Genomic DNA, 27,852 nt, shown 5'->3' with positions numbered 1-27,852 from the left:
GAGACTAGGCTTGCTCCGGCCAGATGACATCGGCACACCGTACCTTTGACGACTTTGCAGATGCTCCCGCGCCGAACAGCTGAAAGCCGGAGACTATAAACTACCGGTTCAGCTGAGCGTTAATTGCCTCTAATCACCAAAGCCGAGGGACACGGGAGAACAGGGAATCAACGGTCCAGATCGTAACATAAACAAGGTAAATTTAAAGGGACCCCGATCTGGACCATGTCACTCTAACCTTAAATGGGAACCACTTGAAAACCGACGTATTAAGCTACGGTTAATTTTCATTTTCAAAGAAGTTCACAACATCACTCCATCAAACATCCAAATTCATCACAGGGTCAGTTCAACTCGACAGCAAACTGGACCTCACATATTGGAAACTCCTTCATTCAATAAGAGTTGCTACCAGTACTCCCTCTACCCAAGATCAATGAGTGGAATCTTCTGCTGCCAGACCTGCGCAGTATTTCTGACATTAATATTTTTAAAGGTAGACTCAATCAAATCGATTTAGGGGATCTAGTCAAAAAAGTTTACTTTACAATTTAACTCCCACGCCGTTCACACCGACTGCGTGTTATAACAGGCGTCCAGCAGTGCTTGCGCAGTACCAAGCAGAAGCAGTAAGATGACCTCAGCAGATTCGCAGGTAAAGTGTTGCCTCACCTGGAAGGACTGTCTGGGATCCTGAATAGAGGTGAGGGAAGAAGTGAATAGGCAGGTGTAACATTTCTGTTGCTTGCAGAGATAAGTTACAAGAGATCTGTTACTGGGCAATCGAGAATTTTCCGGAGGGAAGGCCCCAAAATCCTCGGCTTTGCCTGCTGCTGGTGACCAAGGCTGAGGTCGAATCGTTCAGATAGAGATGGTGCTTGGTACTCGGTGTCGAAGGGCTGATCGGAGGCTCAAAGTTTTTGGACGATTCAGAGTCGGACTGTGGTCAGGCATGGCAGGGAGAGTTTTCTTCCTTCTCCCATCTGTGTGAGATGTGGAACATTCAAGAGACTTTGAACTTTTTTACTATGCCATGGCCTGTTCTTCATCAAGTTACGGTATTGTCGCACTGTTGTAACTATATGTTATAATTATGCGGTTTTTGTTAGTTTTTCAGTCTTTGTCCTGTGTTTTGTGATATCACACCGGAGGAATATTGTATCATTTCTTAATGCATGCATTACTAAATGACAATAAAAGAGGACTGTGTGTCCTCATAATCTAATAACCTAATAAGTGCTAGGAGGAGGATTAGTGGGGAGTGACGAATGGACAAAGGAATCACAGAGCAAGCAACCCCTATGGAAAGCAGTGGGAGCAGGGAGGTATGTGTATATAACCTTTTAATTTTATTTTTAGAAAGAAATGAAAATCAAAAGAATCTCTCAAGAAGTTCGCACATCAAAAGGGGGATCAAATAAATATTTTTCATTTTTTCTCAAACTAATGCCACAATATTGTGGCAAAAAATTAAAATATGGATTGTCAAAACACTGTTTCATCCACCAAGCTTGTTCTCTCCACATACAAGATTCTACGCAGCGATGGTGGGGGGCAAACAGAGGTAAAATTGCAATGGTTGCCATTCAGGTGACTTTTATCATTTCAAGGGGGGAATATAGCTACACTCATTTATGGGACCATTCATGAATCACTAGTTGGACAAATCAGGAAGGGTCTTTCCACTGTGGGGTAGAACAAAGGTGAGAGAAAAATAGCTTAGGAATTGGATTGTGCTTGTTTTAATGTTTTAAAACTTGTACCTAACTGGATCCCTCTCTCTGCTCATTTGGTTTCCTCCTCAGAAGCTACACTGAGCTGTAACCTCATGGATTTTAATGGGAACAGTATTATTTTAACACGGCTTCACATGTCACAATCAGAAAAGGTTATTGACCCCTTAAAGCATTATTCTTATGGTAGACATCAGCAGCACACACATACTGCTGAGCGGGAGATGGGAAGGCTGCATATGACAGTGCCTTTCCAATCATGCATATCTCTGCCTCCTCCCCAAGGTTTGGTTTCCTGGAGAGTCACCTACCACAACAAGCCCAACGCTTGCATTACCAGTGGGACAAACACATCACTTTTTCATTATTTCCTCTACATTGTACCAAAAAGCACAATTTGGAGTGTGTGTGAGCAATTTACAGTGAGTTTTGGAGCTGCTTTCTGAAATGCCCTGATGCCAGCAGAATGTTCCACTAAACAGAGCAACAACACAGCCACTGTGTTTCTAATTTCCATAAGGCCATTCCATAATAATTAATATGTGGAGCTTCAAACTACAGCTTATGGCATTATGAAATGAAACTTGCACTACCTGATATTTGACTTCAATAGATATAAGCCAGGAAAACATCAGGCACCCAAAGTGGATCATGGTGGAAGGCAGCTGATCCAATTTCATGGTTGGCATGATTTCACCCAGAAATGATCACTAACTTGTTACTCTGTGAAAAGTCAACATTGGATCACAAAGCACTGTGAAAACAATATGATGCAATCCAATTCCTAGGTTAATAATCTTTACAGATTCGTCAATTCCAATAAAGGATGTGAGAATAAAATCTTGGACTAGGTGGAAAAATTAAGGAACAACTGGAAGCTGCCCAGAAAAGAAGACATGAAAATAGACCCTTGCCTGCTGTTCAGAGTGGTGAAATTTGTTCTCTGTAAAACCCACTGCCCACTCTAAATTAACAAATAACAGGAATATCAATCCAGTTTAACGTTTTATTTAACTTATTCCGAGGCTTTGGGTGACCTTGGTCATCTGAGATCGATGTTCCTGAAGAAGGTTCTCGGCCTGAAAGATCGATTGTTTATTCTTTTCCTTAGCTGCTGCCTGACCTGCTGAGTTCCTCCAGCATTCTGTGTGTGTTGTTCTGGATTTCCAGCATCTGCAGATTTTCTCATGTTTATGAGAAAGATGTTGATGGCTTTGTTAAAAAAATATTTCAGGAACTGGGTAACTGTATGTCATTTCAAAGATGTTTACATAGCAACCATATAAAATGAAATATAAAATATAATATAAAATAGACATATACTGGTTTAACCATTCATGCATTTGATTAATTACTTAGATGTCCATGATGCAATAACAACTTTTTGAGCATGATTATTGTGACAACATATCCAAAGTACTTTAAGGATTGTTATAACATAAAATTTGACACCAAACTACATCAGGGAAAATTAGGCTGATGATTGAGAGCTTGATTAAAATTGTAACATCTCCTCTGATAAAAGCTATGTAGGAAGCTGCTAGGGGTCGGAATGAAATTCTGAAACTAAGGGCTTGTCATTTCAAACCTCGGCTGCCAGTGGCAGAGTGATTACGTTTAAGGAAGATTAAGGGACTAGATGTAGAGAAAGGCAGCTATCAATGTGATTTCTTGGCCTTGAGGATATTATGGAAATAGACAGAGATTTGAAAACAGACTAATAATTTTTAAATTGAGACATCGTTTAAATGAGTGCCAATCTGTGATGGAGATGATAGGTGAACTTGATTTGGAGTGTGTGAGGGCAAAAGAAGCAAAGTTTTGGCTGGCCACAAGTTTGTGTAGCACAATATGGGGTGGGGGGCACACAGGAGTCTATTGAAATCATGAGGTCTAGAGGTAGCAAAGACAGGGACGAAAGATTCAGCGATGAATGACTGAAGCAGGAGCATAGTTCAGCGGTGTTACAGAGGCTTAAATCTCTACACAGTAATGGCAGTGATATGTAACCCAAAGCTAATCTCGAGGTCACATCGCATATCATGGATGTAAACAGTGACAATCTGACTCTCTCAGAAAAATACTGGGCAAAATGAATAAAATTTATAGATTCAGTAATACAATCTATATATGAATTTTTGGTTGTTAATTGGTGGCATTTCAAAATATTGCAGATGCAGGAAATCTGAAATAAAAATTTAAAATGCTGCAAACACACAGCAAAGCAGACAGCATCTGCAGAAAAAGAGACCACGATCCAGATCATATACCATTAATGCTAAACATGTGATTGGTAGTATATGTACTTGAAGCTGTGATTTGACTGAAGTCTAAAGTGCAGACTTCATTGTTTCATATATTTTATGCATGAGATTGAAGATCTATCTAACGCTGCTCTTATATATTGCCAGCAATGCCTGAAAATAACCAGCTTCTATTCTCAGATATTTTCAGGTGTCCTTGAGTTTTGGTGGTGTTGATCCTTACAAATGGGCTTCATTTTATGCCAACACATTGGGTTAAAATGAGAGGACCGATTCCTCCACCTTCCTTTACTATTCTATCTCCCTCACAGTTTATGCACCATTTTCTTTGAAGGATTGCTAAATATTTTATATAAATGTATACAGTTTCCCCTTACATGGAATAACAATAATGCAAACATGATTTGAAGGCTATCCAGTGGTAACAACAGTGAACAAGCCAGTTAATGAGAACAACTAGGCTCAAATGATCCAATTAACCTTTAAAATAAGTTGTAGAATTTTGCTAGTAGTCATGTCTGAGAAAAGAAAACAGCAAAAATAACAGTTTTAGTTATGCTTCTATAATAGATAGATTTTACAAATGCATGGTAGTGGTATTTAGAAGAAAATGCTGAGACATATTTCATAAAGTTGACACATGGTGCATTAATTTTCTCTGTAAGAAAATATATGAAAAATTTTAAAACTTACAGTTTGAGATGTATCAAAACTTCTGTTTTATCATTAGAACAAATTCATAACAATCCAGAGCATAATAATAACAGCAGGCGGGGGAGCAATATAGTGAAATAACTTTACAACTAAAGACAAACATCAAGCAATTTTCCTGGCTTTTGCTAAAACTCTGATAACCACCACGGAGGAAGATTTGTGATAAAAAAAATATATTAATAGAGGGGTGCTATGGCTTTAGGCCATTGAATAAACTTAAAATAGGATCAAATGAAAAACACTCACAAGCCCATTTGATTCCAAACCAACACTCAAAAAATGCTGGAGGAAATCAGCAGGCCAGGCAGCATCTATGGAAATGAATAAAAGTTGCTGCTGAGGGCTGAAGCCCCTCCTCAGGACTGGAAAGGAAAGGGGAAGATGCCAGAACAAAAATGAGGGGTTGGGGGTGGCAGGGAGGAGGTGATAGGAGAGGTAAGTGGGCTATAGGAGAAAGGGAAGAAAGAGGGGCACCAGGTGCAGGTGATAAGCAGATGAGGCCATAGTGGAGTAGGAGAAGAGGGAATGGGGAGGGGAAAATACCAGAAGGAGCGATCCACCCTGAAAGTACTTCTAAACTCAAGGGATAACCACAGGCACCTGCATGGGCCCCAGCTATGGCCTGCCATTTCATTGGTTATGTAGTTCAAACTCAAGGGGTAGCCATGAATAGACACCCACATGGAGCCCAGTTATGGCCTGCCTTTTCTTTGGCTACGTGGAACAGTCCATGTTCCAAGCCTTCATTTTAATGCTTCCCATCTCTTCCTGTGCTACATCAGCAACTGCATTGGTGCTGCTTCATACATCCATGCTGAGCTCATCAATTTCATCAACTTTGCTTTCAACTTCCACGCTGCTCTTAAATTCACTCGCTCCACTTCTGACACCTCTCTCTCCTCTCTCGATATCTCTGTCTCCAGCTCTGGAGGTAAACTGTCTACTGACATCTTTTGTTAACCTATCAATTCCCACAGCTATCTTGACTATACCTCTTCCCACCCTGTCTCCTGTAAAAATGCAATTCCCTTTTCCCGGTTCCTTCATCTCTGCCGCATCAGTTCCCAGGGTGAGGATTTCCCTTCCAGGACATCAGATGAGTCTTCCTTCTTCAAAGAACAGGGGTTCCCTTCCTCCACCATTGATACTGCCATCACCAGCATCTACTCCATTTCCCAGACATCTGCACTCAGCCCCTCCTTCCCACAGCTTTAACAGGGATAGAGTCCCTCTTGTCCTCACCTACCATCCCATGAGCCTCCTATCCAACACATCATTCTCCGCAACTTCCACCATCTCTTCTTCATTCATCCCTCCTCACTATTCTCTTTCCTGGCACATATCCCTGCAAGTGTCAGAAATACTACACCTACCAATCTTCTCCTCCCTAACCTCCATTCAGGGCCCTAAACAGTCCTTCCTGGTGAGGTAACACTTCGCCTGGTGCTCCCGATGCGGCATTCTCTAACTGGTGAGACCCAACGTAAATTGGGAGCACCTCTGCTCCATCCACCAAAAACAGAATTTCCAAGTGGCCAACTTTTAATTCCTAGCAAAGCACACAAAGTGTTACCAGGTTCGGACCTGGCCTAAGTACGGAGTGAAAGACACTGAAGCAGGTCAACAGTACACAAATTTTAATGTGAACAATGTTCAAGGGAATATAAACAATAAATGCTCGGCCAAATAGGGCCGCTAACTAAAACTCTCAAATGGGAAATGAAGCCTACACTGCGGCTGAAAAGAACATCTAAACATTAAGCGAATACCGCTGGTCTTCAGTCAGTTGACTTAAAAGTCCAATTTCTCAGAGAAGGCCGAAAGCAAACAGGCAGCGAAGCATTGCTGTGCTCTGTCCAAGTCTCGACAAGCACTATGATGACAAGTATTGAGTTAAGCACTTTCACGATTAAATAATAATTAGGTGACATGTGCAAATTCACAAGTGCAATTGCCGTAACAACTGAACTGCTAAATCCATGGTTGTGACACAAAGTGCTGGAGAAGCTTAGCAGGCCAGGCAGCATCTATGGAAAAGAATAAACAATCAACATTTTGGTCTGAGACCCTTTATCAGGACATTGTTTTTAATTCCTATCCCATTTCCATTCCGATATGTTGGTCCATGGCCTCCTCTTTTGCCACAACAAGGCCATTCTCAGGGTAGAGGAGCAATACCACATATCTGTCTTGCTAGCCTCCAACCTTCCTTTCAGTAAATTGTTTTGTTCCCTCCCTCTTCCCTCTTCTTCTACTCCCCACTCTGGTCTCTTACTTCTTCTCTTCACCTGCCTATCACCTCCCCCTGGTACCCGTTCTTCTTCCCTTTCTCTCATGGTCCATTCTCCTTTCCTATCAGATTCTTTCTTCTCTAGCCCTTTATCTTTCCCACCCACCTGGCTTCACATATCACCTTCTAGCTAGTCCTCCTTCACCACCCCCCACCAACATTTTTATTCTAGCATCTTACCCCTTCCTTTCCCCAGACCGTCAACTTCATTCAGTTCCAAAGTTGCTGCCTGACCTGAGCTCTTGCAACATTTTGTGCGTGTTGCTCAGGATTTCCAGCATCTGCAGAATCTCTAGTGTTTCCTATTTAATTCCAGTCAACCAGGATACTGACATTATGATCTCCTCTTTAGAGTGTGTGTTTTATATTGAATTTGGTCTAGCACTTTTAATCTACAATTTTGGTAATCCATATTTTGCTTGTTGGTCTCCCTCTTCCTGAATGTTCTTAATGTTTGATATTTTCAGGCTTACCAGGATGTTCCTTGTTACTGCCCTCTGTACAGCTTCTGAACTTGGGAGAATTCTTTGTATTGTGCATGGAGAAAGCTGGACCATTGCACTGGACAGTTTCAGCTTGACTGTCATAAATTTAAATCAAAACTAATTTGATAATATGATTCAAAATCTTGTTTGCTTTGCTGATCACAGCCTTATACCATTTAGACATTAGATGGAATGTGTTGGAGCATGTAACTAATATCTAATAGGCACAGCTCTTGAATTTCATTGCTGCCATTACATCTTACTAATGAAAATACATTGTTAGATGTTGACACATAGAGATTATTGGACTAAGTATGATCTGTATTTCAGGCAGAGCTAAAATTTCACAGGTAATGTTTGCACATAAATGCTTAATGCTAATTCAATGGCTAATTAGTGAATACTTATATAAAATAATATAAAATAAAATAATATAATATTATTGTGTGTGCATCAAGTATTTCCTTGGGGATCTCATAATTTTGGTATAGATTGTCTCCCAACTTAATAAGGTAATAAACTTCCAAATGGGAAGAATAATCTCATATCTCTTGTTTGGAAGTAATTGAGAGTTGGAAAGAATAAAAATTGCAAATGAGTTAATTGCATTGAATGTTTCTGAATTGTAAAAAAAATAATTAAATTGTTCATGGACTGGTGAGTGTTTTGGCACATTAGGTAGTTATATTCTGTCAGCCAAGTAAAGTTCTTGTTAAGCTAATGTTCCCAATTTATGCTTCTAATAATACTAATTTCTTGTCAAAAAAGTTAAGTCACATAAATGCAATAAATTAAACATAATCATCATGGCAAAACTTGCTGTGCATTAAATGAGACAAGAAGCCCACCAAGCCAGCAATGATATAATCCCTTGTACACCTGTACCACCAGATAGTTACTGTATTTTGCTTTGTTATGCACTACCGCGATCTTATCCTCCCGTAAATTGGAGAAAGAACTGAAAACAATAACATCTTGTAATGCATTACTCAATCTAAAGATATGAACGTGATCTTCCTACACCAACAATTAAATTGTTGAATTAAAATACAATTCAATTTGCATATTCATAAGTGGCAGGATTTAAGAATTAACATCGTCAGAGCAAAGACTTGCATGTTGTGAGCATCGTGCATTCAAGTGTAGAGGTCAGTCTGCCTTCTGTTGACTGTGCCTGATTTCGTGATGTGTGCTCCCACTGTGTGGGGTTCTGCTAGCAGGCTTAGCATGTAATATCTACCCCATATGCTATTAATACTGCCCTTGCATTTTAGAAACAGCTCCACATTGAGGCTTAAAGCCTCAGCTTCAGTTAGGCAATTTTAGCTGATGAAAGCCCAATATATGTGACTACTACCCCAGAAAACTCCCCAAGAAAGCGCAGAATGACTCACAGAAATTCTACTAATATTCAGATTGCTTATCATAGCTCTGTCATGGATGAATAATTCTAGCCATCCACTGCTGGTCCCAAGCCTGGTACAGGGAGGGGTAGTGTCACACTGCACCCATCTCTGCCAATTCATTATGATGAAGGTCCAAGGAGAGAACCAGCTGGGCTACAAACCTTGCTAGTCACAAGCAGGGCCTGAGTCAATATAACCCAAACTGGTGGAAAGCCAGCATCCACAGAGGTCACCCTCAGTTGATGGAGCAAGCAAGAGAGGGAAGAGATTAACATTAATATTACTTACCATAATTTGGATGTCAGTTGGAACGATAATGAATGATCACCTGTTTTCTCTGATCAGAGAACAATGCAGAGTTTACAGCGTAATTGATGTAACACACTCAAAATGCTGGAGGAAATCATCAGGCCAGGCTGCATCTATGGAAAAGGGTGAACAGATGACATTTCAGGCTGAAACCCTTCATCAGGCCTGGAAAGGAAGGGGAGAAGTCAGCCAAAGTCAACTGCCTACTCTTTTCCATAGATGCTGCCTGACCTGCTGAGTTCCTCCAGATTTTTATGTGTGTCGTCCTGGATTTCTAGCATCTGCAGATTTTCTCATGTTTGTGATTTACAACTCCACTACAAAGTGTCTTCAAGGGATGCCTACCTCGAAGAACTTTAAATCTTCCCTTTGACGGGAGTTCAGTGAAATCTTCTATCACTGCTCTCCCTCTGTAATCTCTGCTGCCCTCTGACTTGTTGATCATGTTCTCACCTAAACCCACTACCACAGCCATGTATCTTTCTTGGGAACTTGTTTTCGCTGCCATCTTGTGCCACATGGCTTCCAGATCCATTTTCAGGCTTCTCGGTTTGGATCCACTAAGGACCACGGGTACTCACATTCAGTTGACTGCTTATCCCTTTGCATTCTATGTACCACTCTTTCTGATGTGTGGAGATCTTGGTGGCCCTGTCCCAGTTGCCGCCACAGCTCCGGGATTATCTTTCCTCTGCCCTGACTTCTCCCCTTCCTTTCTAGTCCTGATGAAAGATCTCAGCCCAAAACTTCGACTGTTTACTCCTTTCCATAGATGCTGCCGAGCTGGCTGAGTTACTCCAGCATTTTGTGTGTGTTACTTTGGATTTCCAGCATCTGTACATTTTCCCATGTTAGTGTAACTGATGTAGCAGTCTTACACTGTGTTAACCTTTATAACTGTGTAATTACCTGCAAATGTTAAATAGCCATTTATGTGTTATGAATGAGACTGCAGCTTCTAGGCATCTTGCTAGGGATTTGTTGGAGGGGTTTCTTATGAAAGAATCCAGGATGAAGTCAGTGTTAGCAGCTCACAGAACTGGATGTGTTTCCTGAGGGATTAAAAGCCAACATGGTGATGTAGAGGCGCAGTCGACATTTCAGGCCGAGACCCTTCGTCAGGACTAACTGAAGGAAGAGTGAGTAAGGGATTTGAAAGCTGGAGGGGGAGGGGGAGATGCAAAATGATAGGAGAAGACAGGAGGGGGAGGGATAGAGCTGAGAGCTGGACAGGTGATAGGCAAAAGGGGATACGAGAGGATCATGGGACAGGAGGTCCGGGAAGAAAGACAGGTGGGGGGGGGTGACCCAGAGGATGGGCAAGAGGTATATTCAGAGGGACAGAGGGAGAAAAAGGAGAGTGAGAGAAAGAATGTGTGCATAAAAATGAGTAACAGATGGGGTACGAGGGGGAGGTGGGGCCTAGCGGAAGTTAGAGAAGTCAATGTTCATGCCATCAGGTTGGAGGCTACCCAGACGAAATATAAGGTGTTGTTCCTCCAACCTGAGTGTGGCTTCATCTTTACAGTAGAGGAGGCCGTGGATAGACATGTCAGAATGGGAATGGGATGTGGAATTAAAATGTGTGGCCACTGGGAGATCCTGCTTTCTCTGGCGGACAGAGCGTAGACGTTCAGCAAAGCGGTCTCCCAGTCTGCGTCGGGTCTCACCAATATATAAAAGGCCACATCGGGAGCACCGGACGCAGTATATCACCCCAGTCGACTCACAGGTGAAGTGATGCCTCACCTGGAAGGACTGTTTGGGGCTCTGAATGGTGGTAAGGGAGGAAGTGTAAGGGCATGTGTAGCACTTGTTCCGCTTACGTATTATTCTCCGTAACTTCCGCCACCTCCAACGGGATCCCACCACTAAGCACATCTTTCCCTCCCCCCCTCTCTCTGCATTCCGCAGGGATCGCTCCCTACACAACTCCCTTGTCCATTCGTCCCCCCCATCCCTCCCCACTGATCTCCCTCCTGGCACTTATCCGTGTAAGCGGAACAAGTGCTACACATGCCCTTACACTTCCTCCCTTACCACCATTCAGGGCCCCAAACAGTCCTTCCAGGTGAGGCATCACTTCACCTGTGAGTCGACTGGGGTGATATACTGCGTCCGGTGCTCCCGATGTGGCCTTTTATATATTGGTGAGACCCGACGCAGACTAGGAGACCGCTTTGCTGAACATCTACGCTCTGTCCGCCAGAGAAAGCAGGATCTCCCAGTGGCCACACATTTTAATTCCACATCCCATTCCCATTCTGACATGTCTATCCACGGCCTCCTCTACTGTAAAGATGAAGCCACACTCAGGTTGGAGAAACAACACCTTATATTCCGTCTGGGTAGCCTCCAACCTGATGGCATGAACATTGACTTCTCTAACTTCCGCTAGGCCCCACCTCCACCTCGTACCCCATCTGTTACTCATTTTTATGCACGCATTCTTTCTCTCACTCTCCTTTTTCTCCCTCTGTCCCTCTGAATATACCTCTTGCCCATCCTCTGGGTCACCCCCCCCCCGTCTTTCTTCCCGGACCTCCTGTCCCATGATCCTCTCGTATCCCCTTTTGCCTATCACCTGTCCAGCTCTCGGCTCTATCCCTCCCCCTCCTGTCTTCTCCTATCATTTTGCATCTCCCCCTCCCCCTCCAGCTTTCAAATCCCTTACTCACTCTTCCTTCAGTTAGTCCTGACGAAGGGTCTCAGCCTGAAACGTCGACTGCGCCTCTTCCTATAGATGCTGCTTGGCCTGCTGCGTTCACCAGCAACTTTGATGTGTGTTGCTTGAATTTCCAGCATCTGCAGAATTCCTGTTGTTATGGTGATGTAGAGCAGTCTTTTAAAATGTTGAGAATCAGGGATCATTTGATATCGGTGTCAATGCTGAACCTGAAGATGCATGCACAAAATTAACAAGCCTCAAGTGAGGCCTGAAATTTTTGTCAGCATGAGTAATGGATGACAGGAGCAGTCTTCCAGCAAAAGCTGTTAATGTCATCTCAATTGTCTCCTTTAAAAAACTAAGCTGGGAAGCTATCTAGTTAGGAACAGGATTGAAGGTTCTATTGATAAGTGTAGACACGAATGATCAAATGCTCCATGGAATACAATGCTCTCTGTGCTGTTGGGATCATGCAAATTTCATCTATGTAAGGAAACACATTGAATAAGGAAGGCTGTGAAGTACGATGGATCGGCTGAATTTTAGCTCAATTATCTAAGGAGGTCAGGGAACAATTCTGTAGTTCCTTTCTTAAGAGACAAAATGAGGCTAGGAGTCACTGAGCAATCAACTGCATTGGCAAAATAAGTGTGTTCAAAATCAGACAAATCCATGTATTATTGTCATCAACCGATACTTTGAGCTGCAGATAAGGGTAAAAATATATATTTAAATAAAACCTTTCATAACCTAAGGATGTCTCACACTCATTTATCGCAATATGATTATTATTTGACATGTGGTTACTGTTATAATGTAGAAATATGTCACATCCATTTCTCTTCCTTCATTTCCTCACGGGCTTCATGATGGCACAATGGTTGTCACCAAAGTCCTAAACTCAGGAAAATCGTGTCCACCAGTAATGGCAGCATTGGGCAACAAATGATTCAGTGATACCTAAATGAGACTCCAGGATTAAAACATAATTTTAGACCAGCTATATCAATGCATTCTTAATATCTCCTCACTTTTGATTTCAAGACTAGGTTAAAACTAAAGTTATGGCATTCATTTTAGTATAGAAGGAAAAATCACTGTGGGTTTTGTGTTTTTTTTTGACTGACAAGAACCAAAGCAAAACTTTTATATAGAACATGCAATTAGCAAATAAATTTGCAGTTTGAATTGGAATCAAATTAACTTGGGGGTGTTAACTCACAGAAATTATGAGTTTAAATTCTGATTTGAAGAGGCAAAATACTAAGTTTTAAAGCATTTTTTCTACTTTTGGGAATATCAAGATTGTAACATAAAAGTGCATTTGGTAGAGGATGTTGGTAGATATTGTTCATGATGGTATGGGTGAATTAAATAATACCTGAGCGTGGTACTAAAGATGGTGAGCTATGGCCCTTGAAGATGCACTCACTGAGTTAGATAGATCACAACATCACCCCAGCCAGCAACTTGAGGCTTCAATCTCGGAAATAACTATTATGTCAGTTTTTTGCTACTACCTTTGGGGTTGCTGTCCAAGTTGCATGCCATCTTGAACAATGTCTCCCATCCACTACATAATATACTGGTTGGGCACAGGAGTACATTCAGCCAGAGACTCATTCCACCGAGGTGCAACACAGAGCGTCATAGGAAGTCATTCCTGCCTGTGGCCATCAAACTTTACAACTCCTCCCTTAGAGGGTCAGACACCCTGAGCCAATAGGCTGGTCCTGGACTTATTTCCTGGCATAATTTACAAATTACTGTTTAACTATTTACGGTTTTATTACTATTTAATTATTTATGGTGCAACTGTAACGAAAACCAATTTCCCCCAGGATCAATAAAGTATGACTATGACTATGACTATGACTTTGGAAGGTTTGTCTGGAGGGTGATCTGGACCGCATGTGTAGTGTAACCTTTCTCTGCCTCTTTTGTTCCTCTACCAAGGACTTAGTTGCAATGACGATATAGCTTGGTGTCTGTATTCTTCTATATTCTGTCATTATTTTCTTGATCAGAAAATAATTGTGCAATAATTATCACAACCTGCTGCAATTATAAAGCACCACCTCTTAGGGGATACAGACTACCTTTAGGTATGTAAACTAGCAATGAGTATGACTAGATATCATGGTACATTCTCCAAAGCTGAATGTACAGCCATTCTTCGGGGCAGCTTGCCCTAGCTTTGTATTGTTGATAGACAGCCTCAAAGTAGCAAACTGCCTATATTGGAAACAATAGCCTAGAATTAGTAACATATTGCAATCCCCATGCTAATTACAGGAGGCATTTTGAATTTCGAACTTTTTCCATTCTATAATGCAAATTTTCCTTCAAAAATCTCAAATAACTTACAGGTAAGTTTGAAACCTAGTCCAACATTTCCTGTTTAATGGATTTTGAAATAAAAAGATCCAGCTTCAATAAATTAGAGATTGAAGATTTTAACTATTATCTCTGGGAAATGAATTTAATCTGCAGTTATCTATCTTTGATTTGAATAGATATCACAATCCTTTTCTGGGTGTATTTGTGATAGGAGATTCATTTATTCAGTGGACAGACAAAAGATGCTGTGGTTGGTGTGATGCCTCCCTAGTGCCAGGGTCCAGGATGTCTGCAGATGATTCTCAAGGGGGGGAGGGTGAGTAAACAAAGTCCGTGGTGCACATTGGCACTAATGATGTAGGTGGAAAGAGGAAAGCGATCCTTCGCAGTGAGTACCGGGGGCTAGGGAAGAGGCTGAAGAGCCAAACCCCCACGTTGGTAACCTCAGAATTGCTCCCAGTACCACGAGCTAGTCAGCAATAGGACTATAGTACATATAAATGAGTTGCTGAAAATATTGTGGAGGAGGTAAGATTTCCGATTTCTGGGTCATTGGGATTACAGGAGAAGGTATGACCTGTACAAAAAGGATGTGATGAGTTACACCTAAACCCAAGGGGGACAAATATCTTTGTGGGCAGGTTTGTTAGGGCAGTTGGGGAGGGTTAGAACTAATTTAGAAGAGGAATGAGAACTGGAGTGATAGGGCAGAAGATGGGGAATTCATATACAAGTCGATGCTTTCAAGCCGAGTCTCTGAAGAAGGACAGGCAGGTGATAGGGTAAAATTGCAGACAGTGAAATTACCTAAAGTGTAACATGGGGGAAAATTTGAAAAGGGTGAGGAATACAGGATTAAAGGTGCTATACTTGAATGCATGCAGTATACGGAATAAGGTAGATGAGATTGTAGCGCAGTGAGAGACTAGCAGGTATAGATGTCATTGTGGGCATCACTGAGTTGTGGTTGAAAGAAGGTCATAGTTGGGAGCTTAGCACCCAAGGATACACATGGCATCGAAAGTACAAGCAGGTTGGCAGAGTGGGGTAAGTGACACTGTTGGTAAAAAATCAGATCAAATCCTTAGAAAGAAGTGACATAGGATCGGAAGATGTAGAATCCTTGTGGGTAGAGAAGAACTTGCAAGGGTAAAAAGACCCTGACGGCATTCCACAAATTCTGAGCAGTTATTCAGAATTACGGGCCTCCAAACAGTGGCCGGTATGAGGGATATTACAACAAGAGATATAAAAGGCATGTAATAAGGGCAAGTACGATAGTCATGGGGGATCCAAATATGCAGATAGATTGGGAAAATCATTTTGGTGCTGGATCCCAAGAGAGGAAATTTGCGGAATGCCTAAAATATGGCTTTTTAGAACAGCTTGTGATTGACCCCCACTAGGGAAAAGGCTATTCTAGATTAAATGTTAGGTATAAGGTGAAGGAATCCTTAGGATGTGATCATATGATAGAATTCACCCTGCGGTTTGAGAGGGAGAAGATAAAGCTGGTTGCATCAGTATTACCGTAGAGTAAAGGGAATCACAGAGGCATGAGGGAGGAGGTGGCCAAACTTGACTCAAAGAGGACACTATCTAGGATGGCATCAGAACAGGAATGGCTGGAGTTTCAGGGGGTAATTTGGAAGGCACAGTATAGGTACATCCCAAAGATGCAGTGGTATTCTAAAGGGAAGAAGAGGCAACCATGACTGTTAGGGGGAAGTCAAAGACAGTATAAAAACAAAAGAGAGGGCATATAACATAAAAAAAAATTAGTGGGAAGTTAGTGGATTGGCAAACTTTTAAAAATCAACATAAGACAACTAAAAAATCCAGGACAGAAAAGCTGAAATATGAAGTAAACTAACCAACAATATAAAAGAGGATACCAGAAGTCTTTTTTCAGATATACAAAGAGTAAAAGAGAGGCGTTAGTGAATATCAGACCTCTGGAGAGGTAGTAATGGGGTAACAAATAAATGGTGGATGAACTTACAAGTTTGTTTGTGTCAGCCTTCACTGTGGAAGACACTAGCAGTATGCCAGAAATTCAGGAGCGTCAGTGTGTAAGAAGTGAGTGTAGTTGTTTTTACTAAGGAGAAGGTGCTTGGGCAGCTGAAAGGCCTGAAGGTAGATAAGTCGCTTGGGCCAGATGGAATACACTCAGGGTTTTGAAAAAGGGTACTGAAGAGATTGTGGAGACATTAGTAATGATCTTTAAAGAATCATTAGGTTCTAGAATGGTTTCAGACAACTGGAAATTTGCAGATGTCACTCTACGCTTTAAGAAGGGAAAGAGGCAAAAGAAAGGAAATTATAGGCCATTTAGCCTGACTTCAGTAGCTGGGTTGATGCTGGAGTCCATTATGAAGGATGAGGTTTCAGGGTACTTGGAGGTACGTGATGAAATAGGCCAATGTCTGCATGGTTTCCTTGAGGGGAAATCATGCCTAACAAATCCGTTTGAATTCATTGAGGAAATAACAAGCAGGATTGACAAAGGAAAGTCGGTTGATACTGTATACTTGGATTTTCAGAAGGGCTTTGACAAGATGCCACACATGAGGCCATTTAACGAGGTAGGAGCCTATGGTATTACAGGAAAGATAGTAACATGGATAGAGAATTGGCTGACTGGCAGGAAGCAAGGAGGCCTTTTGTGGTAGCTGCTGGTGACCAGTGCTTTTCCACAGGGGTCGGTATTGCGACAGTTTCTTTTCACATTACATGTCAAGAATTTGGATGATGGAATTGATGACTTTGTGGCCAGTATTGCAGATGATACAAAGATAGATGGAGGGGTAGGTATTGGTGAGGAAGCAGTGAGTCTGCAGAAGGACTTAGACAGATTCGGAAAATGGCCAAAGGAGTAGCAGATGAAATTTGGCGCAGGGAGATGTATGGTTATGAGCTTTGGTAGAATGAATAAAAGCATAGACTATCTTCTAAATGGGAAGAAATTTCAAAAATCAGAGTCCTCATGCATGATTCCTTAAAGGTTAACTTGCAGGTTGAATCCCTATCAAGGAATGCAAGTGCAATGTTAACATTCATTTCAATAGGACTAGAATATAAGAGCAAGGACGTAATGATGAGACATTATGCAGCATTGTTTAGACCACACATGGAGTGTTGTGAGTATTTTTAGGTGCCTTATCTAAGAAAAGATGTGCTGACTTTGTAGAGGGTCAAAAAGAGGTTCATGAGAATGATTCTGGGAATGAAAGGGTTTCTATATAAGGAGTGTTTGATGGCTGTGGGCTTGTACTTACTGGAGTTTAGAAAAATGAGGGAAGATCTCATTGAAACTTACCAAATATTGAAAGGCATGGATAGCATGGATGTGAAGAGGATGTTTCCTATAGAGGGTGATTCTAGAACTGAAGGACACAGCCTCAGAATATAAGGACCTCCCATTTGAACAGAGGTGAGGAGGAATTTCTTTAGCTAGAGGTGGTGACTCTGTGGAATTCATTGCCATAGTCAGCTGTGGAGGCTGTCACTGGAGTGGAGAATGATAATTTCTTGATTAGTCAGGGCGTCAAAGGTTACGGGGAGAAGTCAAGAGAATGTTGTTGAGAGGGATAATAAATCAGCCGTTACAGAATGGCAGAGCAGACTCAATGGGCTAAGTGGCCTACTTCTGCTCCAATGTCTTATATCTTATGGCCTGTTTCTATGGAATTTTCAAATATGTAAATTATGCATTACTTCTGCCCAGCAGTCAAGTGTTTGAAAAGACTGAAGTACAGTAATTGGAGAAACAACATTCCAGGAATCAGGTTTGTTATCACTGATATATATCTCATGAATTTGCCTGTTTTGCAGCAGCAGTATAGTGCATAACAAAAAAATTACAATGAATTACAAAAATAAATACATAGTGAAAAGACAAATTATGAGGTAGTGTTTAAAAATCACTACCTCTGTGATTTCCCCCTCAGGAGGGGAAGAAGCTGTTTCTAAAACATTGATTATGGATCCTGTCCTTCCTAGTAATGGTAGTAACTTGAAGAGGGCATATCCTGAAAGGTGAGGGTTTTTGATGCTGGCTGCCAACGTTTTGAGGCATCGGCTCATGAAGATGTCTTCGATGGTGGAGAAGGTTGTGCCCAAGATGTCGATGACTGGGTCTGCAACACTCTGCAGCCTCTCACTATCATATGTGTAAGGCCTTCAGTAAGATTTCTACTGCCTTGCTGTGAGGCATTTTTGTTTTAGCAGTTTTCTGTAAAAGCAGTGTGCCCTATTGGCAAGAGTGTTTTGGCTTTGGCTAAACATAAGGAGCCATGTTGTTCAATTTAGAAATGCAATGTCAGCCAATTGGGGCTCCCTTGGTACGTGTCATAACTATCTGCCTAGGAAAACATTGGAAAGGGGTGGGAGGCGATTCCTGAAGGACAGTAGTCCTTCAGAAAATTTTGTGCCAGAGCTGCAGGACGGGGCACAAGGGAAGATGTCTCAGAATGTCATTTGAAGGAGAGTTCCCACTATAAAAAGTGCTTTGTACAAATGAATGGCTTCAAGGAAGAAGGACCAATACTGGTGAGAGAGACACTTTGTTCAAGATGGTCTTCGAGGGAAGTTCAGGCTGTGGCTGGTGCTTTCATGCAGACCATGGATTCCACAACTACATAAAGCTACAATGATGCTAGAAAATTGGGGAACCCTTTAAAACTTTCTCTATTTCTGCATAAGTATGACCTAAAATGCGATCGGATCTTCACGAGTCCTAAAACTAGATAATGTGACGGGGTCCTGAATTACCCCTATGAACTGTGCTTTGGAAAAGAGAGAGAGAGAGTTATTTAACACCAACATGTTGTTTTGAAAAGAGAGAGAGAGAGATGAAGTCTGCTCACAGGTTGTTTATACTTTCTCCAAGGATATTTGCCTGCTTGTACATTTCTTACACAAAGAAAGGAAGGAGGAGTTATTTGAGTGACAGTTGATGCTCAACACGGGAAGATAAAATAGAACGTCAGATGATAGACCTCAAACACATGTTTTGGACACTGAATGAGCTTTGTTGAGCTCACAGAAAAAGTGGGTTTTTGGGGGATCGATCAGGCAGATTGATCAGTGGCTCTTGCAGTGAAAAGGAAAGGGGTTGACTGGTGGGGAGTTGTCCATGTGTCCACCCTTGCCTGGGTGATAGCTCCATCACCCCTTTGTTGAAGTCACAGTCAGTGACTTTTAAAGGGTTTCGGAGGACAACGAGTAGATCAACAGCGTCAGCTCACCTGAAGACTCAAATCTCTCCCTCTGTCTCTCTCCATCACTACTCAACTCAATACCACAAACTGAACTGAACTGAACTTTACTTATCATCGTAAAACTGTATCTTTTTAGTCGTAGACTTGAAGAAGCTTGATTTTCATATATTTCCACACTTACTGATATACTTATATATAATCATTGCTAACCTGTTTGATGTATCTACATTTATATTACTATATTGCGTAGTTACTAATAAATATTATTAGTTAATAGCAATACTGGACTCCAAACTGTTTTCTATTTCTGCTGGTTCTTTATTCCCGTCACGGGGTACGTGACAATAACGAGTACCCAATTAAATAAATAACACAAAAAACATTATACTTGTTTATTTATTTATTGAAAAAATGATCCAATATTACACATATTTGTTGGAAAAAGTGTGTGAACCTCTGGGAGTATCATTTCGTTTAAAAGGGAAATTAGAATTAGGTGGTTCAATCAATGGGATGACAATCAGGTGTGAGTTGGGAGGCCCTGCCCTATTTAAAGAGCATAAACTTGGGTCCTCACTATCAAAGTCTGATCTTCACCACACAGGTTTTTGGAAGTGTACCATGCCTCAAACGAAGGAAATTTCTGAGGACATCAGAATGAAAAGTTGTTGATGGAAAAGGATATAAAACCATTTGTAAAGAGTTTGGGGCCCACCAATCCACAGTCAGGCAGATGGTGTACAAATGGAGGAAATTCAACACTGTTGTTACTCTCCAAGGACTGGTCAACCAACAAAAATCACTCCGAGAGCAGATTGGTCACAAGGAACCCTAGGGTAACATCTAAGGAGCTACGGGCCTCTCTTGCATTGGTTAAATTCAGTATTCATGAATCTACTACCAGGCAAACACTGAGCAACAATGGTGTGCATGGCAGGATTGCAAGGAGAAAGCCACTACTCTCCAAGAACATTGCTGCCTGTCTAACATTCGCTAAAGACCACATGGACAAGCCAGAAAGCTACTGGAAGAATGTTCTGAGGATGGATGTGTCCAAAATAGAACTTTATGCCTTAAACGAGAAGCATTATGATTGGTGAAAAGAAAGCACTGCATTCCAGCACAAGAACCCCATCTGTGAAACATGGTGGTGGCAGTGTCATGGTTTGAGCTTGCCTTTGCTGCTTTGGGACCAGGACAGCATGCCGTCATTGATGGAACTATGAATTCTGAATTGGACTAGAAAGTTCTACAGGAAAATGCATCCATCCGTGAACTGAAGCTCAAGAGAAAGTGGGTCATACAGCAAGACAACGACCCTAAACACACAAATAGGTCTACTCAATGCAGAAGAAATTTCACATTTTGGAATGGCCGAGTCTAAGTCCTGACCTTAATCCTAGAGAAATGTTTTGAAAGGACCTGAAGCAAGCAGTTATTGCAAGGAAGCCCACCAACATCTCAGAGTTGAAGCAGTTTTGTAAGGAGGAATGGCCTAAAATTCCTCCAAGCCGATGTGCAGGACTAGTCAAGTTACTGGAAACGTTTGGTTGAAGTTATTGCTGTACAAGTGGGATCACACCAGAGTGAGCTAACAAGCCAAGTCTGTATACAAGCCCCAGTAAGAGGGTTACATTTGTAGGGTGCTCCTCTGTGAATCAGATGCTGTGTGAATGCTGTTTGAGGATTGATTAAGCAGTTTATTTGTAAACCAGCGTTTAAGCTAGTTTATGTGGAAAGTGAGCTGTATCATAATTAGGGTACTTTATTATGGATGCCACTAAGATTAAGGTTTGATGCGATTCGAAGAGGATATCCATAAGTAATGCCTGTGTTCTGAATAGGATGGATATTAGAAATCCCAATGAACTGCTACTTCGAGTGCTGTGTTCTGTAAAAATTATTGGGGAAAGTTATGCTGATTGAACGACGCTTTGACCAATCGGCTGGTAAGCATGTGGTGTTAGTGACTTGACTGAAGTCGTACTGCCCAATAAGATAAGGAAGTCTGGAGAGGCAGGGCCATGGGCTCCATATTTTTAGAGAAGGGGTGAATATAGCTGAGTGTAAAGATGTTAAAAACAAATTGCATGTAGCTGAAGGTGAAGACTTTACGGACAAGTTGTTCTTGGTTCTGTGGAGTGAGGGAAAGGAGTTGTCTGAGGTGAGAGGTCTAGTAAGTCCTTCAGTTGTTGATTTCAGTTCTGAGCTGGTTTTGGCTATTACATCACTGGCTGATAAATGTAAAAGTGTAACTGCAGAGAACCAAAATTATCGTAGGCTGAGAATGTTCTTTGGAGTTAAGGCCACACCCGATGGGGAAGAAGAATATGAGGCTTGTTCTGAGCAGATATCTCAGTTACTGGATGAAAGGCAGTGCTGAGATAATATGAAAAAACGGTTTTTAATTGGTCTAATACCTTCAGTAGCCTCATCTCGTGCTCTTCCGGGGGACCCAAACACTGTGAGATCATCCAAGTACACCAGTACCTCAAGCAGGTTCATGTCCCCAACAGTCTTCTGCAATGACACTTTGAAAAATAGCTGGTGCTCCTGATAAGCCCTGAGGCATCCTTTCAGATTGAAAGAATCCAAGTGGACATATGAACACTGTTTTCTCTTTATCAGCTTTACTCACAGGTATCAGATAATACCTACTCCTTAAATCCTTTGCACTGAACCATTTTGCCACACTCAGGCAGGCCAGAGCTGAGGAACAAAGTTTTATACAGGGTCATGTCTCCTCCAGACTGGCCTTGGTATTCGCAGTGGGTTTTGCCTGAGCAGCATTGGAGTATTTTGTTGAAGTCACTTCATGATGATTCAAGTCATTTGGAGTTTGACAAGACCTAGGTATTGGTTCTATTGGCCCAAACAAAGCCTGAAGTTGAAGAGTACAGTAAATCGTGCATCCGATGTATTCGGGAGAAGACACTGCCTATGAGAGTTGCTCTATTATTTCATTTACAAACTTTAATTAGTGTGTATGAATTTCCTCTCCATAGAGACTGATTTCAGAAACCCTGCGAATGTCATGGTCATCACGGATCACTACACCAGATATGCTCAAGTCTCCCCCACAAAGGATCAGAGACCATCCACAGTTGCCAAGGTGATATGGGAGAAGTACTTTGTTCCTTATGGCCTCCCAAGATGTTTACACAGTGATTAGGGAAGGGGTTTTGAGAGTCGGCTCATACATGAATTACTGAGCGTGCTTGGAGTTGAGAATTCAAGGACCACACCATATCACCCTCAGGGTGGTTCTCAGCCTGAAATGTTGACTTTGCTAGACATGCTTGGAACCTTGGGTGCCAACAGAAAGAACAAATGTAGTCACACTGCTATAACTGCATACAGAATGAAAATACTGGCTACATGCCATGCTACTTGATGGTCGGATGCAAAGAGAGATTATCTGTAGGTCTCTGTTTTGGAGCCAGCAGTGAAGACCTGCCACAGAAGACATATCCCAAGTACATGTCTGACATGAGGAAAGAACTGCAAAAGGCTTATGAGCTAGCATCAGTTTCTGCTTCCAGGTAAAACCAAGGAAACAAGAGGAGATGGGTTCTCTCAACTGAAACCTAGAGACGGAGTTTTAAGAAGAAATTTGGGGCTACAAGGGAAGCATAAGTTGGCCGACGACTGTGAGTCTACGCCTCAGGTAGTGGACAGTCAGATGCCAAATTTGCCAGTTTTCTGGGTGAATCCAGAGGATAGAAATGGTCTGGTCAAAATTCTCCATCGGAATCTGCTTCTACCCCTAGGGCAGGAAGTACGTGTTGATCCAGAGTGTAGGAAAACTCTGCACAGAAGAAGGAGGACAGGAAGGCAACCAGCTGACAACAGTGTGATCTCACTGGAAAGACATGAAGAAGAACCAACCACTGAGTATTAACAGACTCAGAGGATGAGGAAATGGGAGTATGATATGCTTTACTTTATTGAAACTCTCCAAGGATTGATGAAGAGATGTCTGAATCTCCCAGCCCTGACTCAGACATAGCAGGGAGGACTACCAGTGGACAGTCAGGCATGATAATTGACAGTGGGGGGAAACTGGGCTGCAATATAATTGGGGATGAAGCTGAGTTCAGTCAGGTGGCCAGGGGGACTTGAGTTGCCAGAAGGTACAAGTGATAGATGAAGAGGAGACATCCCCTCATTGACAGGAACAGTCACAAGGAATGGCTGAAGCCGAAGATGAGATAAGGGGGTCTTATCGTCTAGAAAACCCCAGATAGGCTGGCATATGATGCACCAGGGAAACAGAGTGTTGTGTCCATCCCAATAGTGAGATATGTTACTTCCATTTACAAGTGGATTCGGGGTCCTGATATCAGGCCAATATTCCTGATAGAGCCAATTCATTCAAATTGGTCTTCAAGGCAAGTTCGGGCTGTACCGGGTGCTTTCACACAGACAGTGGGTTCCGCATGTACGCAAAGCTATACACCCCCGATTACTCCAGAATTGAGCTCCAATGTTTATGTGAACATTGGACTGGTTTAGATGTAATGGGCCCTTTTATTTATCTGTAACTGTAAATTTGGTAAATATATTTCTTGATAATTTTATGGCCAAGTACGATCTATTAATTTTCTGGTAACTGATAACTTTGTATGGAGCAGTATTTACACAGCATTTGCTACAATCAATGTTCCTTAATTGGAACATTCTAACCTCCCCGTTTGGTTGAACCTCAAACCATACCAACCCTAGATGTGTATTGTTTATGAGAGGTGGCCTTCTCACTACTGAGTCATGTGGCTGTTAGCAGAGTTGGCTAGTGAGCCAAGTCCGTATACGAGCCCCAGTGAGAGAGTTACATTTGCACTAGAGGTGTCATTCCAGGCTGGGATGCAACAAGTCAGAATTGTCTCCACCCTACAGCTGTAGAAATTTGCAAGTGTCAAATCTCCTCAAATTCCAAATGAAGTAGAGCCATTGTCATGATAGCATGACGGCATTGGACCAACACAGTTCCTATGAGATGTTGATGCTCAGGAACTCGAAGGTGCTTACCATTTCCACCACTGACCCCTCGTTGAGAAATGAGCAATGTTGAACAATAGAGATAGGTCTAGTGGCTGAAGTACTGGAAAATTTGATTTTTTATAGCTGAACTCCAAGAATTCTTACAATCCATTAAATATAACCAAGGCAAGGACTCAAAGATGTTTGGTGTGTTTGGATAAGAGTATACAATCGATTGGTCTAGAACATGGGTTCCCAACTTTTTTTTTATGCCATGAACCCCTATCATAAACCATGTGGACCCAGGTTGGAAACCCCTGGCCTCAAATAATTCATCAAAGTACTTCTGCACTATCATTGCATAAACTTGTTCCTAATACTGTGGGTGTATTTGTCACATTTGATATTAACAAATTTATGTAAACTTGTTCTTGTGTTAATGCATCTTAGACATAGACATAGAAAGACATAGAAAACCTACAGCACAGTACAGGCCCTTTGGCTCACAATGCTGTGCTGAGCATTGTTACATACCCCGTAACTGGGTTACCAAACCAGCAGAAATGGAACACATGTTGGAGTCTGTGATTACTAGGAACTAATAAAGTTTTATTAAAGAATAAGTAATACAGTACACTAATTGCAAGGATATAAATGTAACAGATTAGCAATGATAGTATACACATATACACAGAAATAGGGTAATAGGAATCAACCAAGCTCTATTGCAGTCTAGGGGTAAAATGATCAGTCTTAAGTGAAGCAGAGTTCAGTGCAGTCTAGTGCAGTTCGAAGTAATCGCTGTTGTTGTACCGTTGGAGAGAGAGAGAGAGAGAGTGAGAGATGTAGTTGGTTTCAGGCAAACCTCTTCGATGCCTTCTGATCCAGCTGTGGTCACCGACTGTGACCCCTCGTTCCGGATGCGATTGTTCTTCCGTGGTGAACCCGGCACCCAGGCAAGGGTGGACACACACCAGGTTCCCACTGATCGTACCTTTACACCCTGTGAGCCTCTGACCGATTCCTCCAAACTCCCACCACCTTGTGGGGCACACTGCTCTTTCCAGGGTCTCGTGGCGTGTGTCCCGTGCCTTAGCAAACCTGCTATTTTTATCCCCCTGCTGGGGTATCACCTGTCCATCAAACTTCAAACAGTCCAGGTTCAAAGCAAACGGCCTGTCGCAGACGCCAACATCGGAATTGTGTTTCTTGCTCGTTAATTTCTCTCTTCTCTCTTATTAGCATTTTGAATGTTTCTCCATCGTCTTCCGTTATCTCTCTCATTAGCATCATCCGTGCTGCAGCTCTGCTTGGTGTCACACATGACAACATGTACTTATTTTAGAAATTACCTAGGGTTACTCATAGCCCTTTATTTTTCTAAGCTCCATGTACCTATCCAGGAGTCTCTTAAAAGATCCTGTCATATCCGCCTCCACCACCGTAGCTGGCAGTCGATTCCACGCACTCACCACTCTCTGCGTAAAAAAAAACTTACCTCTGACATCTTCTCTGTACCTAGTTCCAAGCACCATAAAACTGTGTCCTCATGTGTTATCCACTTCTGCCCTGGGAAAAATCCTCTGACTATCCACACGATCAATGCCTCTCATCAAATTATACACCGCTATTAGGTCACCTCTCAGCCTCCGTTGCTCCAAGGAGAAAAGGCTGAGTTCACTCAACCTATTCTCATAAGGCATGCTCCCCAATCCAGGCAACATCCTTGTAAATCTCCTCTGCACCCTTTCTATAGTTTCCACATCCTTCCTGTAGTGAGGTGACCAGAAATGAGCACAGTACTCCAAGTGGGGTCTGACCAGGGTCCTGTACAGCTGTAACATTACCTCTCAGCTCTCGAACTCAATCCCACAGTTAATGAAGACAAATGCACCATATGCCGTATTAACCACACAGTCAACCTACGCAGCAGCTTTGAGTACGCTATGGACTCGGACCCCAAGATCCCTCCGATCCTCCACACTGCCAAGGATCTTACATTAATACTATATTCTGCCATCATATTTGACTGACCAAAATGAACCACCTCACACTTATCTGGGTAGTACTTCATCCACCACTTCTCAGCCCAGTTTTGCATCCTATTGATGTCCTGCTGTACCTTCTGACAGCCCTCCACACTATTCACAACACCCCCAACCTTCGTGTCATCAGCAAATTTACTAACCCATCCCTCCACTTCCTCATCCAGGTCATTTATAAAAATCACGAAGTGTAGGGGTCCCAGAACAGATCCCTGAGGCACACCACTGGTCACTGACCTCCATGCATAATTCGACCCATCTACAACCATTCTTTGCCTTCTGTGGGCAAGCCAGTTCTGGATCCACAAAGCAATGTCCCCTTGGATCCCGCACCTCCTTGCTTTCTCAATAAGTCTTGCATGGGGTACCTTATCAAATGCCTTGTTGAAATCCATATACACTACATCTACTACTCTACCTTCATCAATGTGTTTAGTCACATCCTCAAAAAATTCATTCAGGCTTGTAAGGTATGAGCTGCCTTTGACAAAGCTATGCTGACTGTTCCTAATCATATTGTGCCTCTCCAAACATTCATAAATCCTGCCTCTCTGGATCTTTTCCATCAATTTACCAAACACTGAAGTAAGTGTTGCACACTTGGACACAAAAAGGACTTCCAGGTGTGCAGAAGTTTAAAATAACATCTTTACTTTTCTTTCTAGTGGAGGCGTGGACACAAGCAAGGTAGCAAGCGAGGCTTCAAGCAAAGGTAGCAGGCGAGGGCTACAGAAGGAAGGGAAAGGGAAGGGAACAGTCCAGCCTCAGGGTAACAGCAAAAACAGCCTGGCTTACCCAATAGAGACAGGGACAGGAAGGGACAGATCCAACTGCAGGGTAACAGCAAAGACAGCCTGGCTTACGCAACAGAGACAAGGACAGGATACTGACAAGACAAACCAAAGCAATAAAAATAATATGAACATAATATAAGAAAATTAGGGGGTGCCCAGTGTCCATTAATATGCTCCACATTACTCTGGGTCCCACACTCTCCCCTCCAAAATGAATGTCGTCCCGACATTATAGATTTCCCGGAGTACTCACGTCTTCAACTGGTGAATTATAGTAGTAGGTTATAAAGGTGTCAGTCTTTTGGGATACTTTCTGTACAGCAACAGTCTTTGTCATGACATGCATCTCCCTCTTTATATCATGTGTCAGCAACAGACATCACTGGCCAGGTGATATCTTAAGTGCTACTCCGCTACTTATGCGGGATATGTATCTCGGACTGAAGGTTTTGACCCTATGTCTACCCCATGACCCATTACACAGAACTACATTTACTACTGTAGGCCTCACACATGTCCCAGTGTCCTTCTATGTGTCAGTGGTCTGTATTCCGGTACTCTCCTTTTTAACTAACGTAAATCAATGTGCTATACTACATGAA

General features: G+C 42.2%; 1 long non-coding RNA gene across 2 annotated transcripts in view; it reads right to left on the bottom strand.

Moving 5' to 3' along the window:
• Positions 1 to 2,731: 2,731 nt before the first annotated feature.
• Positions 2,732 to 27,852, bottom strand: part of LOC134343489 (uncharacterized) — a 47,969-nt gene continuing 22,848 nt past the window's right edge. Inside the window, exons 3-4 of one of the 2 annotated variants that reach the window (XR_010017242.1) lie at positions 4,478 to 4,515; positions 2,732 to 2,945 (exon numbers count right to left, since the gene is read on the bottom strand). This is a non-coding gene — a long non-coding RNA (uncharacterized LOC134343489). Of the gene's footprint in view, positions 4,516 to 27,852 lie in introns of both variants that reach the window. The other variant, XR_010017241.1, reaches the window with a different exon arrangement.

The sequence above is a fragment of the Mobula hypostoma genome, chromosome 3, assembly GCF_963921235.1.
Source record: "Mobula hypostoma chromosome 3, sMobHyp1.1, whole genome shotgun sequence".
Lineage (NCBI taxonomy): Eukaryota > Metazoa > Chordata > Chondrichthyes > Myliobatiformes > Myliobatidae > Mobula > Mobula hypostoma.
Note: the sequence above shows the minus strand (reverse complement) of the source record. Positions and strands in the feature narration are given on the sequence as shown.